The sequence below is a fragment of the Ascaphus truei genome, chromosome 2 (genome assembly GCF_040206685.1).
Source record: "Ascaphus truei isolate aAscTru1 chromosome 2, aAscTru1.hap1, whole genome shotgun sequence".
Taxonomy (NCBI): domain Eukaryota; kingdom Metazoa; phylum Chordata; class Amphibia; order Anura; family Ascaphidae; genus Ascaphus; species Ascaphus truei.
In genome coordinates, this window is record NC_134484.1 from 21,000,012 (window position 1) to 21,017,490 (window position 17,479).

At 41.2% G+C, this 17,479-nt stretch overlaps 1 protein-coding gene across 1 annotated transcript in view; it reads right to left on the minus strand.

The window, feature by feature from the left end:
• Nucleotides 1-17,479, minus strand: part of AGO2 (argonaute RISC catalytic component 2) — a 98,378-nt gene that overhangs the window by 57,794 nt on the left and 23,105 nt on the right. The window lies entirely within an intron of this gene.

Below are 17,479 nucleotides of genomic sequence, written 5' to 3' on the forward strand. Positions count from 1 at the left end.
TGCAGCAGTACCACTTGGGTAGTGAGAATATAGACAAATGCCTGGAAGATTTGAATGTACCAGTTTACTAGTATAGGTGAACAGTTGAAAATGACAGACATATGGCAAGACTAAAACAACCATCGCTGGGCACAGAAGTACTTAACTTGATCTCAGGACATCTTAAAAGACCAAGACGACGACCAAAAGTAAGATGGGAGGATGAAACCAGAAAATGTGTTGGGAGTAACAAGGAGAGGCGCTGCAACCACAGAACCTGAAAGATCATTGTCGAGGCCTTCATCCAGCAGTGGACACACACACACACACACACACACACACACACACAACTTATTAGCAATACTCTTAAGAAAAATAACTAAATGGCACACAAAATAAAATATCACAAGTCAAAATGCTCAATTCCTAACATTTCTGATTTACTGGAATGTTTGCCCTCTGACATCTTGAATTGAGCCATTGGACCACATCCCAAATTCTAATTTCAAAGCGTCCTAGACGTAAAGTGAACCAACAGAAGTGGACAGTTTAAAGTAGCCTGTAACGTTTGTGGCAAACCCAAAAATAAATAATAGGAATCCAATAAAAACATTTAACTCTGACTTTGTTCAATTCGTAGGCCGTTGTGATTCAGAGGTCCATCAACTCATAACAAAGTTTTCAAAAATCAGTAGAGGGCCTTTATTTAATTTTTTTATTACCATATATTTTTATTGGGTTTTTCAAACATAAATCGGAAGGGAAAGGATACAGAAGGATAAATCGGAAGGGAAAGGATACAGAAGGATAAATAAAGGGGAGGAGGGTAAAACCACCATTTTGTATCAAATTTCTTACAAAAAACAAGCATCACATTGCATATCATACAACATTTGATAGACGCCCTGTTTTAAGCTCAGTATTCCCATACGCTCTCTCCCTCTGGGATCACACCCCTATCCAACATCCCAGGGGCTCCAGACCCTATCATACTTCCTAGTGGTATAATTCAGGAATGAGGTAAGCTTCTCCATTCATTGAACATCATTGACCCTTCTAATAACCCCTCTTCTAGAGGGCAGAAGTGTCGTTTTCCACGCCGCAGCTACACTGCATCTAGCCGCCATTAGAATATGCAGAATCAATTTAAGTGCACGGTGGTTCACATCTTCCATGGGTTTAGCCAGGATAATTAATTGGATCTAGAGAAATCTTGATAAATCGGTCACATCCTTTATTAGTTTCAGAACTGTCCTCCAGTACGTCTGCATTACTGGACAGAATCACCAGATATGTGACAGGTCTCCTATCTGGCCACATCCCCTCCAACATCTATCATAGGCCCCCGTGAACATTCACTTTAATCTTTTGGAGGTGTAATACCAACGTAGAAAATGTTATATATAGTCTTTTGTTACCGTACATAGAAGTTTTACCTGCATTCTCCCAAATATCTTCCCAGGCCTGCCTTGGTTATTTCAGTCTGGAAGTCCAGATCCCACTGGGCTATATATTTATGGACCGGGGTATCCTTTTTTTGAGATTAAACCCTGGTACAAAAGATGATATCAGACCTTATTGGTATTTTTTTTCTTCAAAATCCTGTATAACTAGGAAATTCCTCATAAAAACCGTGACACAAAGTATACCTGTATATACCTAAACAGCTCAGTTTGGGGCAGACCATACTTTCTCATTAGTTCCTCAAACGAAATTAGCTTGTGTCTTTTTCTAACAAATCACCCACCTCCAGAATCCCTCTAAGCCTCCAAATTTCAAAACCCTGACCCTGAAAACACGGTATAAACCCCGGATTGCCGAATAGGGACACGGTCCTAGATGGGGGTCGACATGACCTTGTACTTTGCCATCTGCCAAATTTTCAGAGTAAATCCAATTACTGCCGGCCCAGGCTCTCTCTCAGACCCAGTCCCAGAGCCTGACCATAATAAAGAGTCCAACTGGGTTTTTGAGTGTGCTCTCCAAATCCACCCAGGCATAGACCCCTCTCGGAGAATGCCAATAAACCATTTGTTCCATATGAGAGGCTATGTAATATTTTAGAATATTTGGGACTGCCAAACCACCTCCTTCCTTAGCATCCAACATAATTGACCTGGCAATTCTCGGTTGTTTGCGTTTCCAAATAAATTGCATAATTTGATTCAGAATTTATTTTATATTTGAATGAGGGACACATCAGTAATGCAAAACAAATATATGATCACCTGCGCTTCACCCATGTAAGGAGCATGCAGCTTGGCGAAAAAATTGGCCATACAATAGTGAAAAACAAAGTGAATCCCTGCGCTTCTGCCTAATGGGTTAACAATATATGTGAAATAAATATATAAGATGTGCAAATCTATGAGATAAAGGAGACTTTTAGTTACATACTTTGATCAAATAATGCCCAAGCCTGCCACCAAACGCCAAGGTAAGTCTCATAGGCAGGTCCCTACACTGAGTGCAACTAGTGTTATGTGAAAATGCCCCAAATGGAGTTAAAATGTCCAAGCATGTGCTTATATATCTAGTGCAGTGTAGGGACCTGCCTATGAGACTTACCTTGGCGTTTGGTGGCAGGCTTGGGCATTATTTGATCAAAGGATGTAACTAAAAGTCTCCTTTATCTCATAGATTTGCACATCATGTATATATATTTATTTCACATATAGTGTTAACCCATTAGGCAGAAGCGCAGGGATTCACATATCAGTAATGTCTGAAATTAATACAGAAGTCTAGGGAGAATATTCACCTTGACCACAGTTATACGCCCTATCCAAGGGAATACAATGAGAGTTGAGGCTTGTAGATCTTTGAGAAAATGTCAGGGTAATTATAGTTTTATAATAAATTATAATCGCTGGTTAAATAAAACCCCAGATATTTCAGATGGGTCTTTTTCCATTTATAATTCAAGTGCTGTTTAAGAGCCTCGACCTCCTTTTCAGCTAATGTCAAATTTAGAGCTTCCAACTTTCCCATATTAACTTTATACCCAGACAGCTCACCAAATCCCCGGAGGGTGGATTGCAGGTTCGGGAGACATGTCAACGGATTAGATATGGTAAGAATAATATAATCTGCAAACAACGATATTTTATAGCACTTATCTTTTATTTTAAATCTCTTATGTGCGTTGAGGCTCTGATAGAGGCCCCAAGAGGTTCGATTGTGAAGGTGAAGTGAAAAGGAGCAACCCCTGCCTGGTCCCATTCTTTATTTTCAGATTCCCCTTCCCACCTGGGATCTTCAGGGTGGCTGTTGGCGATTGATAAAGGGCACGAATCCGGGGGGGGGGGGATGGGAGAGAGTTATCCGCTTACTTTGCAAATCAGCAGCACGAATATCTCTGTTATAGTTACAGCAATGCCTTTCCGGCTGAAAACTGGACTTAACCAGACAAATGAGCTTTCCGGGTGCATGTTAACTTAGGTTAGTGCCTCGTTAAGCAAGTAATGTAACTCTGGATCTGGGTCTTGTTTTCATCATCAAGGTAACCAAATGCTTTGGAAGGATTGGACATCCTTTACCTAATCTTTCACGAGATTAAAAAAAAAAAAACGTATGTTTTCCCACTGACATCAAATACGTAAAACTTGTGTTTTAAGGGCAATTTCATTATACTACGGAAAGATTGCAACAAGAAGTTGTTTAATATGTTTACGTTTTGTGCTCCCTACATGGGACTAAAATAAAGTGAAACGGCTCATAACATCTTTATCCCAATTGTTCATATCTGTTCCGAGATGTAAAGATTAACCAATACCAACTAAAGACTAATTCCAACGAGAAAAATGTCAAAATATACAATACATATTACTTATGAGAGTTTGATTCAGGTCGCATTCATCACGACTTCTCCTGGGTACACAAACAGAAAGGCCATGACCTGACAGGTACATCCTAAGGGCCTGCAGCATGTCAGCCCGATATACGTACAATATCTAGAGATACAAAACAGGTTAAAAAAGATAAAATAGTGCTATAAAACATTGTAAGCTTTTTGGGGCAGGGATTTTATATTTGATTGACTGGTATTGTTTACAAAAGAGATTACATTACAGGGAATTGCAATATAATAAATGCAGCAATGCGCTACATACATTGGTGGCGCTATATTAATACAAATATACATATATGATCTGCCTGGAAGGGGACTGGAGAATGGTTAAAGGTTGAGTGCATTCAGGATTTTTAGATAGAGCTTTGATGTGCTTCAGTCCATGTTCCTAGTATTACTGTGTGCTGTGTTTTGCGCCATTTCCTACCCTAAAATTGCTACAATCAGGGGCCACATTGTTTGTGTTATGCTATACCAACTTAAAAGGACCAACAGTCTTTGATATAGTGATACAAAAGGAATTAAAAGATAAAATCTCTCCAGTTTGAGCTCCCAAACAGACCAACAACCCGTGAAACTACTGTTTGTTCATCCATCTTTAAACCTGTTCACGATCATAGGGGATGCAACACATTGAAATCCAATGCGTTGCAGGTCCTACTGACTGAAGTGTGTAACATCACTTCCCCTCACCATAAACAAGCATCAACAGCAAGAAAAAAAACCATCCTCAAGAGGAAAAAGATGAACTAGAGCCAAGGGGTTTCTATTGCAGCAAGGTTTAAAGGGGATGTCGCTACAAAGAAGGTGAACTAAGGACAATGGCATATTTAACAGGCTAAACGTAGCAGCTTTACATCTGAATACAATAAGATATAGTAAAGGCAAAGACATGGTAAAGGCTAAAGTTTACTCGCATAACAATTTGTACATCATGATATTTTGTTTCTGATATTCTAATCTTTCTACAGTAAACTGAAGCTTTGAAGGGCTTTTACACCTAGAATCTCTTGAGGATAGGACTATGACAGAACTCAAAACTAGGGGTGAATTGTTAATGTTGTCTATTGACTGATTGTATAGTAACTGAAGCAACCAAACAGCCGATTTCAACAGGACCAGATAAGGGAAATAGTAATTTTAACCGGATGCAAATTCGTACATGTTACTGTAAGGGTAATTGAATCTAATAAGCCAATTACACTGATGAATAAAAAATGTGACGTGCTATGTGGGACAGCCCCTTTAATACATACATGCATTACCACTGCTCCCACTTGTAGGGTGATGAAATGGTACCGTCAGATTCACTGCTCAAGCAACTAGCAGATGTTTTACCCAAGGAACAAAATGGGAAAAAAATGCCTTCACCATGCAAAAAATAAATAAATTCAACTCAACCATTCAGATCGGATACAGTAAACCGTACTAAATTTACAGACTACACACACATTTTTAACTCCTCCCTCTGCTCTGGAACCTTTCCATCCTCCTTCAAACATGCAACAGTCATACCATTACTCAAAAACACCAAGCTTGACCCTACCTGTCTTTCTAACTATCGACCTGTCTCCCTCCTGCCTTTTGCCTCTAAACTCCTTGAACGACTTGTATTCTCTCGCTTGCTCCATTTTCTCAATACCTATTCTCTCCTAGACCCTCTACAATCTGGCTTCCCCGCACTGCTCACTACGGAAACAGCCCTCACTAAAATAACTGACGACCTCCATGCTGCCAAAGACAGAGGTCATTACACTCTGCTCATATTACTTGACCTCTCTGCAGCATTTGACACCGTGGACCACCCTCTTCTCCTTCATATTCTCCATACTCTTGGTATTCGGAACAAAGCTCTATCCTGGATCTCATCCTACCTCTCCCATCGTACTTTCAGTGCCTCTTCTGCTAACACCTCCTCCTCTATTGATCTCTCTGTGGGGTAACCAAGGGCTCTGTCCTGGGACCTCTTCTCTTTTCTCTGTACACACTCTCTCTAGGTGACCTAATAACATCTTTTGGGTTTAATTATCACCACACAAATATACTTTTCAACACCTGACCTTACACCTGCTGTACAAACCAAAGGTTCTGAATGTCTCTCTGCTATATCATCCTGGATGGCCCTCCGTCGCCTTAAACTCAACATGGCTAAAACAGAGCTCCTCATACTTCCTCCCAAACCTGGCCCTACTACCTCCTTCCACATTACTGTTAGAACTACCATCATTCACCCAGTAGCCCAAGCACGCTGCCTAGGGGTCACACTCGACTCCTCTCTCACATTTGCCCCTCACATTCAAAACATTTCTAAAACCTGTCGCTTTTTCCTCCGCAATATAACTAAGATACGCCCTTTCTTCTGTTGCTCGACTGCTAAAACTCTGACTCAGGCCCTCATTCTCTCCCGTCTTGATTACTGTAACCTCCTGCTGTCAGGCCTTCCTGCCTCGCACCTGTCTCCCCTACAATCTATCCTAAATGCTGCTGCCAGAATCACTCTACTCTTTCCTAGATCTGTCTCAGCATCTCCCCTCATGAAATCCCTCTCCTGGCTTCCGATCAAATCCCGCATCTCACACTCCATTCTTCTCCTCACTTTTAAAGCTTTACACTCTTCTGCCCCTCTTTACATCTCAGCCCTAATTTCTCGTTATGCACCATCCAGACTCTTGCGTTCTTCTCAAGGATGTCTTCTTTCTACCCCCTTTGTATCTAAAGCCCTCTCCCGCCTTAAACCTTTTTCACTGACTGCCCCACACCTCTGGAATGCCCTTCCCCTCAGTACCCGACTAGCACCCTCTCTATCCACCTTTAAGACACACTTGCTTAAAGAAGCATATGAATAGCACTGTGGATATTCTGAACACATGATACATAAAGCTTGGCCCCCTGCAGACGCACTTACCAGAACTCCCTCCTACTGTCTCTGTACATTCTCCCTACCTACCAATTAGACTGTAAGCTCCTCGGGGCAGGGACTCCTCTTCCTTAATGTTACTTTTATGTCTAAAGCACGTATTCCCATCATGTGTTATTTATATTATCTGTTATTTATTTGATTACCACATGTATTACTACTGTGAAGCGCTATGTACATTAATGGCGCTATATAAATAAAGACATACAATACAATACAATACAGGAACACAGGCTGGAGTGTGAAACCATCATGTGCTAGGGAGGATTTCAGCTCCATGTCCTTTGAATGTAGCTAAAATATCCCAGAGTAGGTTTAAGGGGAACATGGCTTCCCACTCAAGGGTCACAGTGAGCGAACAGCATAAATATAAGGCAGGACTGAGGCATGTAGGGCTTTGCAGAAGAAGAGGGGAATTTTTGTTGGGGTGTGAGCGGACGCCGAGGGAGGCGGCGGCGGCAGAACTGTACAGCTTCGTTCAAACGTCAGTAGCCAGGTATCTGACTACTAAACTTCTCTGCCTAACACGTAAGTACTGGTACCAGCACAGGCAGTGTTAGCGTTAATCTCTGCCCTTGCTGCAATAAACAACTCCCTAGTAGTGAAAGGGGGTGGGCCAAAGGTTGAGGTACTACCCATAATAGTGCCATAGATAATGCTCCTCGGGGCAGGGACTCCTCTTCCTTAATGTTACTTTTATGTCTAAAGCGCTTATTCCCATGATCTGTTATTTATATTATCTGTTATTTATTTGATTACCCCATGTATTACTACTGTGAAGCGCTATGTACATTAATGGCGCTATATAAATAAAGACATACAATACAATACAAAATAAAACGTTTTTATTTTCCTTGCAAGAGTTCCTGAATACATAAGTAGAACAGTTGCTAGAGAAGTCAGCCATGTGCAGTTATGCCGTTGATTGTGATGCACAGTAATTACAGGCCCGGCTTGCACCCATGCATCCTGAACATAAGTGAAATTACATGCAAGAGTACTGAAGTGACAAGCACCAGTACTGCTAAAACTTGGGTAAGAACCGCGTCATAATTACTTGACAAGACAAAGAGGAAAAAAAAGTGTACAACAATTCATCAGCACATAGAAGGGTTCACAGTATTATCAAGAAAAATATCAACATTGGAAATATTTCCAAAAGGAAAAGATCATACAATCTGCAAAAATTATAGACCAATATCTTTACTTAATACAGATTTAAAATGATATGCCAAGATACCCATAACTAGATTAGGAGAATTACTGCCTTCTTTAATTCATCCTGACCAGGGGGGATTTGTACCTAGGAGACTAGCAGCAGATACCAGGAGAAATATCAAATTTACCCATTACGCACGTTCCCAAAAGATTCCCATGGTCCTCCTTCCCTTAGACGCAGTGAAAGCTTTTTACAGAAAATTGTAAAGATGTTAAAAACTTTAAGGGCCTTCGAATTCCATGAGTTTTTTTGGGGGGCGGTCAGCTTTATAGTACACCTACGAGGATTAATGCAGCAGGCTTCCTCTGAGTCTTTCCCTTATCAAATGGTACTCGCCAGGGATGCCCTCTTACCCTAGATATTTGCATTGGCTATTGAACCTCTAGCTATAGAAAAAAGGAAAAAATCTAAATATATTTCAGGAATTCAATTGCGACAAACGGAATAGAAGTTAAGTTTATTTGCATATGGCATCCTTTTAACGTTAACAAATCTGTAGATTTCTTTACCAAATTTACGAAAAATACGATTTTTAAAATTAAATACCAAATCAAAATCGCTCCTTGTAGGATTGCATTCGAATACGGAGACAACCCTTAATCTCTTTTTCTTACCATTGGAAAGATCGTTCCTTAAAATACTTCGGCATATACCACATGAAACAAACATTTTGTTGTATCGCGGGTGCTCTGGTGTGGCACATTGTGGATCGGGTAGACCGGTTATTGGGAGGGGCAGGGACTGACCCGGCGGTCTTGGTACACGTTGGCACCAATGACAAAGTTAGAGAAAGATGGAGGGTCCTAAAGACTGATTTCTGGGATCTAGGCCAAAAGCTTAAGGCAAGGACCACCAAATGTAGTATTTTCTGAAATACTACAAGTGCCATGCGCTACCGCAGGGAGACAATCAGAGATTAGTGAGGTTAATGCATGCTAAGAATGTGATGTAGGAAGGAGGGTTTGGGTTTTTTAGAGCACTGGGACTCCTTTTCTGAGAGGTGCAATTTTATGCTAGGGACGGATTGCACCTCTTCAAGAGGGATCTTCTGTGCTAGGGTGCAGAATGTTCAAAGGGTTGGAGGAGATTTTAAACAAGGCTGGAGGAGGGAGGGACAAGAAACAGATACTAAATAGAATAGATGGGGAAATAGCAAGGGGTCATGGACGTAGAATGGGGGCAAGTGCGAGTTTGGCAAGCAGCGATACACCCATAGAAAATACAAATAATACTAGAAAACTTCTGAAGACTAAACCCAATTGGCGCAGAAAGGCAGGAGCAGAGAAGATTAATAGTACAGACTGGAAAAAAACTTAAATGCATGCAAGAAGCCTGACGGATAAAATGGGGGAGCTTGTATAAATAGCTGCAAGGGAGCAGTATGATATCATAGGCATTGCTGAAACATGGTGGGATGAAACTCATGACTGGCAGTTAATTTAGAGTGTTATTCCTTTTTCAGAAGGATCGAGCAAATAGAAGAGGAGGTGGAGTATGTTTATATGTTAAACTACAGAATCAGAAGAAAATATACCGCTCACTGATAATTAAGTGCAATTACTCTAGTAGATATGATTTGCGCCCAAATGCCTAGAGTGGCACTGGGTGCTACTTATGTGCTGAATTTAAATGTTTTTTTCAAAAACAGAGATGAGGTTGTTTGTACCAACCAATCCCTAACTAGAAGCACACTTGATGGTGCATACCAGGGCTATTTAAAACTCAACATTCCTATATGTAACCAACTACTTTGCAGTATTCCAACACCAAGTGTCAATTATGATCACCATTTCATACTCTACCCATCATGAGAAAAATTACAGCATAATAAATGATCTAATTTCCTTTCATATGTAACTTTGAACATATACACAAGTAGGATCTTATAATGAGGTCAATTCTAATACTGTAGAATCTGTTTGTCTGATCCAACTGAAGAAATCATCAACACAACCAGATCGTTGTGTGAATTCTATATATAATTGATATCACAAGACAATTAATACTGGAGTTCAGTTGTGTTATCATTGTAGAGCAAGTAGCAGCGTCTATACCCTACCTCCTGGTATACTTTTTAAACAAAAAAACACACAATATTATATGACAACTTTATTGCACATGTAGACTTATATTAAATTGTCGGAAAATTAAATGTTACGTTTTAAATAGCCTGGTATGCACCAACAAGTGTGCTTCTTGTTAGGGATTGGTTGATACAAACAACCTTTGCTGTTTTTGAAACAAATATGTTAGATCTAAAACCTATTACCTGTATAAGGGAAAATGTTTATGAAGGGAATGATGAAAATGTAGAGACCTTGTGGATAGAAATTAGCAGTGGAGGTAAAAGTATAAAGAAAATGTTTGTAGGGATATGCTATAAACCACCAAATATCTGTGAGATTGAGGAAGCTAAAATACTTTTACAAACAAAGGCATCAAAACTAGGTCATGTTTACATAATGGACGATTTTAAATTTCCAGACAGAATGGGGCAATGAGATTACCATTACAAGAAAAGGAAACAGGTTTATGGGGGTGCTTAAAGACAATTACATGACCCAAATTGAGGAACCAACCAGGAGAGGGGCAATACTGGATTTGGTCATATCAAACAATGTAGAAGTAATAACAAATATTCAAGTCCTGGAACATTTGGGTAACAGTGATCAAACCATGGTCTCATTTGAAATAAATTATCAAAAAAACAGATTACTTGGGTTCAACAAAGAGCTTAAATACTTTAGAAAAGCAGATTTTAATAAACTGAGGACTAATTTACAAGGAATACATTGGGATGATGTTTTTGCAGGGAAAAATTTAGAAGATAAATGGGCAGTCTTTAAAACATTGTTAAAAAAGCACATTTATCAGTGTATACCCTTGGGTAATAAGTATAAAAGAAATAAGTCAAAACCAATGTGGCTTAATAAACAGGTAGGGGAGGAAATGGAAAATAAGAGGCAGGCCTTTAGATACTTTAAGTCAGAAGGGATGGATGCATTGCATCATAATAATGAATGTAACAAAAATTGCAAAAGGGCAAATCAAATTATCACAAATGGATAATAAAAAAAAGGTTTGCAATAGAAAGTAAGATCAATCCTAAAAAGTTCTTTAAGTATCTTAAAACAAAACAAACACAAAAAAAACAAACAAAAAAAAAAACAGAAAATGTAATATAGGACCCTTTCAGTGCGAGATGGGCAGGCAGATTGGAGATAAGGAAAAAGCAAAGGTATTAAATGCTTTGCCTCTGTGTTTACCAGGGAAGAATCAATTTCAATAGTAGTGCCGCAGGAGGAACCCACAACCTCCATATTAATGAACAATTGGTTAACTGAGGAAGAAGTTCATAGGCGGCTTGATAAAATTTAAGTAAATAAGGCACCTGGCCCCGATGGCATACATCCAAGAATTCTTAAGGAGCCATGTTCAGTAATGGCCAAACCATTACCTTTAATATTCAAGGACTCCAGTTCTCAGGCTTAGCACCACATGATTGGCGAAAAGCAGATGTGGTGCCTATATTTTTAAAAAAGGAGCTAGGTTACAACCAGGGAATTACAGACCTGTAAGCCTGACTTCAATAGTGGGGAAGCTACTTGAAGGTTCAATACGGGATAATATTCAGGAATACCTAATGGAAATCAAAATTAGTAATAGTCAGCATGGATTTATGAAGGATAGATCATACCAAACTAACCTTATTTGTTTCTTTGGAGGCGGCAAGTAGAAATTTTAGACCAGGGTAATGCAGTTGATGTGGTCTACTTGGATTTTGCAAAGGCTTTTGATACGGTTCCACACAAAAGGTTTGTGTACAAAATATATGCACCTGGATTGAAAACTGGTTGAAGGATATACAACTGTTGTCATAAATTGAACTTTTTCAGGTTGTGCTAAAGTTGTGAGTGGTGTACCTCAGGGATTGGTACTGGGACCCTTGCTTTTTAACTACTTTATTAATGACCTTGAGGTTGGCGTAGAGAGCAAAGTCTCCATCTTTGCTGACGACACTAAATTGTGTAAGGTAATAGAATCAGAGCAGGATGTAATTTCTCCCCAGAAGTACTTGGAGAGACTGGAAACTTGGGCAGGTAAATGGCAGATGGGGTTTAAAAAAAAATCCATATGGGACGAGGACAAAAATCAAGAACCTCTGTCTAAGTTACAGAGAACAATTGTAAAAGGTGGTTTGGCCCTTCCTAATCTCAACTTGTATCAAGCAGCTGCACATTTTAACTATTATTTGCTGGCACGCCAAAACAAAATCCCAAATGATAGGGTCGTGAAATTGAATACATTATCCCCCACCCTATTGGAAACGCCTCTAAAAAATGCATGACATTACGACAAATTTCTTGCTCTCTTATTGTGACAAATTAAACAAAAAAACTGGTCTAAAAAACCCCAATATTGCAAGACCTAATGAGACACGGGCTGTCAGCATCAGATCGTCTGCACAGCAGCATTGAGACCTTGTGCCGAGCAGGGAGATCAAGCCTCAATTATCCTCTTGTGTGGAGAAAAGCTTTAAAGAGCTTACAAGGTGCGAGTGTACATCTTTATGCGTTTCATATTTCAAAACGAAGCTCTGCACTATTATTGCGATTGCTGTCTATGTTTGGGGTAAAACGAGAGTACCCTTAATTAATAACCCAGCAAGTGACTCCACCTATGATTAAAGAGGAGACAACACACCTGGGAATTTACTACAGTGGATCTAAGTGTCTGTTAACCCTTTGGAGTCATGTGAGTGGCAAATCCCAAGACTTAGATTTCTACTAAAATCAAACAATATTGCACCATATTTTATCTTTTATTTTCTGTTTATCTGCGCTCCCAATATTCCAAAGAAAAAGACGAAAAATAATGAAGACGGCGGTTCATCTGGGTTCAGAGCTGCAGATTGCTTTTTCTTAATACTTATGTGTCCCAATATTTTGAGAGGCGGCACAATATTTTGAGAGGCACTTTAATTATATCTTGCTGTTTCTGTGAATATAATCACTTTAAAAATTGCACGTTGTATGATTTTTTATTTTGTTGCAAATTATTTTATATTTGCACAAGGAGCGCCTGGTGATCATTTGTTTATTCCCATCCCCAATTCCCAGATGGACGTGAATGCCGAAATCTCTTTTTGGCAAGAGGCCGGCATTAAAAGACTATTACATTTTGTTTGATTTTGGAACATTAAAATCTTTTACTGTATTACAAACAAAATATAATCTTCTCAAATCTGAATTTTTCCGCTTCCTACCCTCTCTGAATTGACCTAGGTATAAAGTTTCTCACCGGAGGTCCTTTAAACTTCAGAAGTTCCGCTTTTTTTCATCTCCGTTGGTTGAAGTTCACTTTAGGTCTTACCCCAGGACAACATTGAGACTGTCCCAGTTTGAGTTGAAAGGCCTGCCTGGTCTGTAGACTCGATAACTTCATCTTGGGTATTTTGGATGCGGGGACAGAAATTCTCTGCTGTGGCAGGAACGGTCCCCTTGGAGGCAGAAATCCTGGTCAGAATGTCAAAGGCATCTCCAAAAAGGTAGGTACCTGTAGAAGGCAGACAGACAATCTAATCTTGACTTTGAAGTAGTATCTGCAGCCCATGGTTTCAACCTAAGCACTCTTCTGGCAACTATAGACAGTGCTGAGGACCTTGCCGTAAGTCGCATGACGTCCATGGATGCGTCGCACAGGAAATCCATGATACCTTTAAGACTTGAAAAGTCCCATAATAGCGTCTGTCTGGAAGTACCGGATTTAATCCAGTCTTTCCGATCAGAGATTCCGATTCTTACTGTCCTGGCTATACAGGTTACTGGTTTCATCGCTGTGCCCCGAGTGTATTGCTTTTATAGTGTACCGTCAATACATTTTTCCATTGCTTCTTTAAATGACAATCTAAGGGAATGGACGTGTGCTTTACTATCTGAGCAAGTGCCTGGTCAACTTTAGGAGGGAGACATCATGATCTGTAATCTTCCTCATGGTAGGGATCAATTCTCTGAAAACGCCTTGTTACGTCAAGTTCCTCCATTATTTTCCATTTTGATTTAATTATATCTTGAATCGTTCAATGGACTGGAACATATCTTGTTGCCTTCCTGGGATACAGAAATGCTTGATCCAAGACCCCTAGTTGTTCCTTGGGGTTTTCAATATTCAGCAGCATTCACAAGCTTTTAGCTTCTCAATTGTTTCTATTCTGAATGATCCTTGATCTTTCTTAAATTTCACTTCATCATATGAGGATCCATCGTCAGCGTTCAGATAAGGTTGGTAGATCTTGAAAGTCCAATAAACTATTGTCTTCACCATCCCCCGAAGCTTGAGACCTGGTACATTTTAGTTTAGGCTGGGATCCTAGTTTCTCAAATGATTGCATTAGTGAGGATTTCATCCAGCCCACAAATTCATTTAAATGGGAAGGAGCATCTTCTAACTTTAGCAATACAAGCAGCACACAGTATTTTGGGGCGAGATGCTGGTATTTTAACTACACAGATGGCACAATACCTGTACTTTGCAATTGATTTCTCAGGCTATGGCCCCAGTGAGTACGGGCGAGCAACAGAGTGACTGGTGGCACTAGTGGCCTTCCCCTGAGCCATCAGGGGACTTCAGATAACTGGGGGGGTGGCGGAGGCGCAACCATGACGTCATGCTGCTGGTTGGCGCTCATTGGCTGAACCACGGCCGTGACGTGGCCATCACACCAAAAGACAAATTTCGTGTCTTTGTGAGAGGTGGTAGTGCTATCGCGCTTTGTACACGCGTGCACACGCACTGACTGGGGCCTGCCCCATAGAGCAGTGGGGACGAGACCTTAGGCGTAACAGCTGGGGAATCCAACTGTGATCGCTCGGATTTGTGCACTGCTGTTTGTGTCAGAAATAGGCATCATTAATGAGCAGCTGTCTGGTTTCTGCCTGGAAGCAGTTATACCAGGTAACGTTCAGATTTAGTAACACCAGCAAACCCACTTGTGAGGTAGGCAGGTTGCAATCTTCAAAGTTGAAACGTATGTAGGTACCACTTGGCTGCTTAAGATCACACTTACAAGATCACTTTAGTATAGCAGATTCAGAACACCACTTTTTCTGGGGTAGGCAGGCTGCTGATAGAATGCCATTTATTTCTTTCAGACCATGTAATAGGGGTCACTAGCGTGCCATGTCTCATGCCACAACAAATACCAGAAGCACAGCAAAATGGCTGTTTTTATCAACCAGGTGGATTTAATGCATTTAATACATTAGTTAATTTAAAACAGGCGGCGATTCATCTCTCCTCCCTCCCTCCCAGCCCCCGGGTTTTGCGGTGCGCGGGGGGCAGCAGCAGCATGAGGAGGATGCGGCAGCCATGTGTTTTTTTTCTTCAATAGCAGGATGCCGGGGGCGGGGCTTAGTACCGGGGAGAGAGGATGTGCTGAGCTGATCTAAGGTGTGTGTGTGTGTGTGTGTGTGTGTGTGTGTGTGTGTGTGTGTGTGTGTGTGTGTGTGTGAAAAACGGGCTTGTGGGGGGTGGGTGTGAAAAACGGGCTGGTGGGGGTGTGGTTGTGAAAAACGGGCCTTGGTGTGAAAAACGGGCTGGTGGGGGGGGTGGGTGTAAAAAACGGGCTGGTTGGGGGCGGGTGGGTGTGAAAAACGGGCTGGTTTGTGAAAAACGGGCTGGTGGGGGGGGGGGGTGTGAAAAACAGGCTGGTGGGGGGTGTGTGAAAAACGGGCTGCTTTGTGAAAAACGGGCTGGTGGGGGGTGGGCTGCTGACATGTGAGGGGGGGTGGGCTGCTGACATGTGAGGGGGGCACTGCTGACATGTGAGGGGGGCAGGGCTGCTGACATGTGAGGGGGGCTGGGCTGCTGACATGTGGGGGGCAGGGGAGGAGAGAGTGATGTGAGGTGCAGGGGGGGAGATACTGATGTGAGTTGCAGGGGGAGGGTGTGATGGGAGTTGCAGGGGGGGAAAAGAGTCATATTGAGGGGAGGGGGAAAGAGTGTCATATTGAGGGGAGGGGGAAAGAGTGTCATATTGAGGGGAGGGGGAAAGAGTGTCATATTGAGGGGAGGGGGAAAGAGTGTCATATTGAGGGGAGGGGGAAAGAGTGTCATATTGAGGGGAGGGGGAAAGAGTGTCATATTGAGGGGAGGGGGAAAGAGTGTCATATTGGGGAGGGGGAGAGAGTGTCATATTGAGGGAAGAGAGACATGGGGGGTATGCTGACATGGAATGGGCTGGGGGGATGTGGAGGGGGTATTGTATGTTTGATGTGGAGGGGGGTATTGTGTGTTTGATGTGGAGGGGGGTATTGTGTGTTTGATGTGGAGGGGGGTATTGTGTGTTTGATGTGGAGGGGGGTATTGTGTGTTTGATGTGGAGGGGGGTATTGTGTGGGTGAGGGGGAGAGATGGGGGTATGAGAGATAGATGGGGAGTATCGTAAAGATTGATAGTGAGGGGTTCTGGGGGAGAGGCGATGGCAATGGCGATGGCGATGACGATGAGAGGTGCTGGAGGAGAGATGATGATGATGATTTAACCCGTGCGGCCCAAATTTTTTTTTTCCTTGGAGCAGTTCGGCCCTTCTCACTTTACGAGTTGGGCAGGCCTGATTTAAAAGGACAATGTAAAAACATGTTGGTATGCTGGAGACCTTTACAAAAGTGCCGATTTGCAATATCTTTATTCAATATGTGGTGGGATCCTCAAACTTTGAAGGCATTATGAAACACATTTATAATTGTAAATAATATACACACTGCAATTGTTTAATATGATGAAATGAAAATTAAGAATGACCTTTTCAGTGAGAACCCAGACAAGCAAATCCACGTCAAGCAAGTGCTTTCTCCGAAAAAATCCCTCAAAACCCAGAGTACCATCATAAAACAACCTAGCAGACGGGAAGGTTCTGTGTCCATTACATTTCTTGTTTGACAAACAAGAGATCACATACAAAGGAAAGAAGTAAAGAAGATAAACCCTGCCAAACTTTAGCTTATCATGTTTACTAAAATTGGCTTATTTAGGTTTTAGACAGGTTTGGCAGTCTTTCAATCATTTAAAAAGAACATCCAATGTTTCTTTTTTACCTTCGTTAAATGCCTATCATTACTGCATGCTGGCCTGAATATCTATATAAAGCCCAGTGACAATATTAGCTCATTTTCCCATTTTCTCTAATGATAAAAACAAAATTAGGATAAAGAGCAAGCTCCTAAAACGTGTTTAGTTTTTATTTTTAACGTTTTTCCAGACTAGGAAAAATATAAGGATTTGAAGTAAGAGGACCCTCAGCAGAGCCTCCAAGTTCGGAAATGTCAGAAATAAAAGAGCAGCTCGGCTTAGGAAAATGAACAGATCCGCAAGCTTTCTGCAATTAACAGATATTAGATTGTAAGCTCCTCGGAGCAGGGACTCCTCTTCCTTAATGTTACTCTTATGTCTGAAGCACTTATTCCCATGACCTGTTATTTATATTATTTGTTATTTATATGGATTACAACATCTA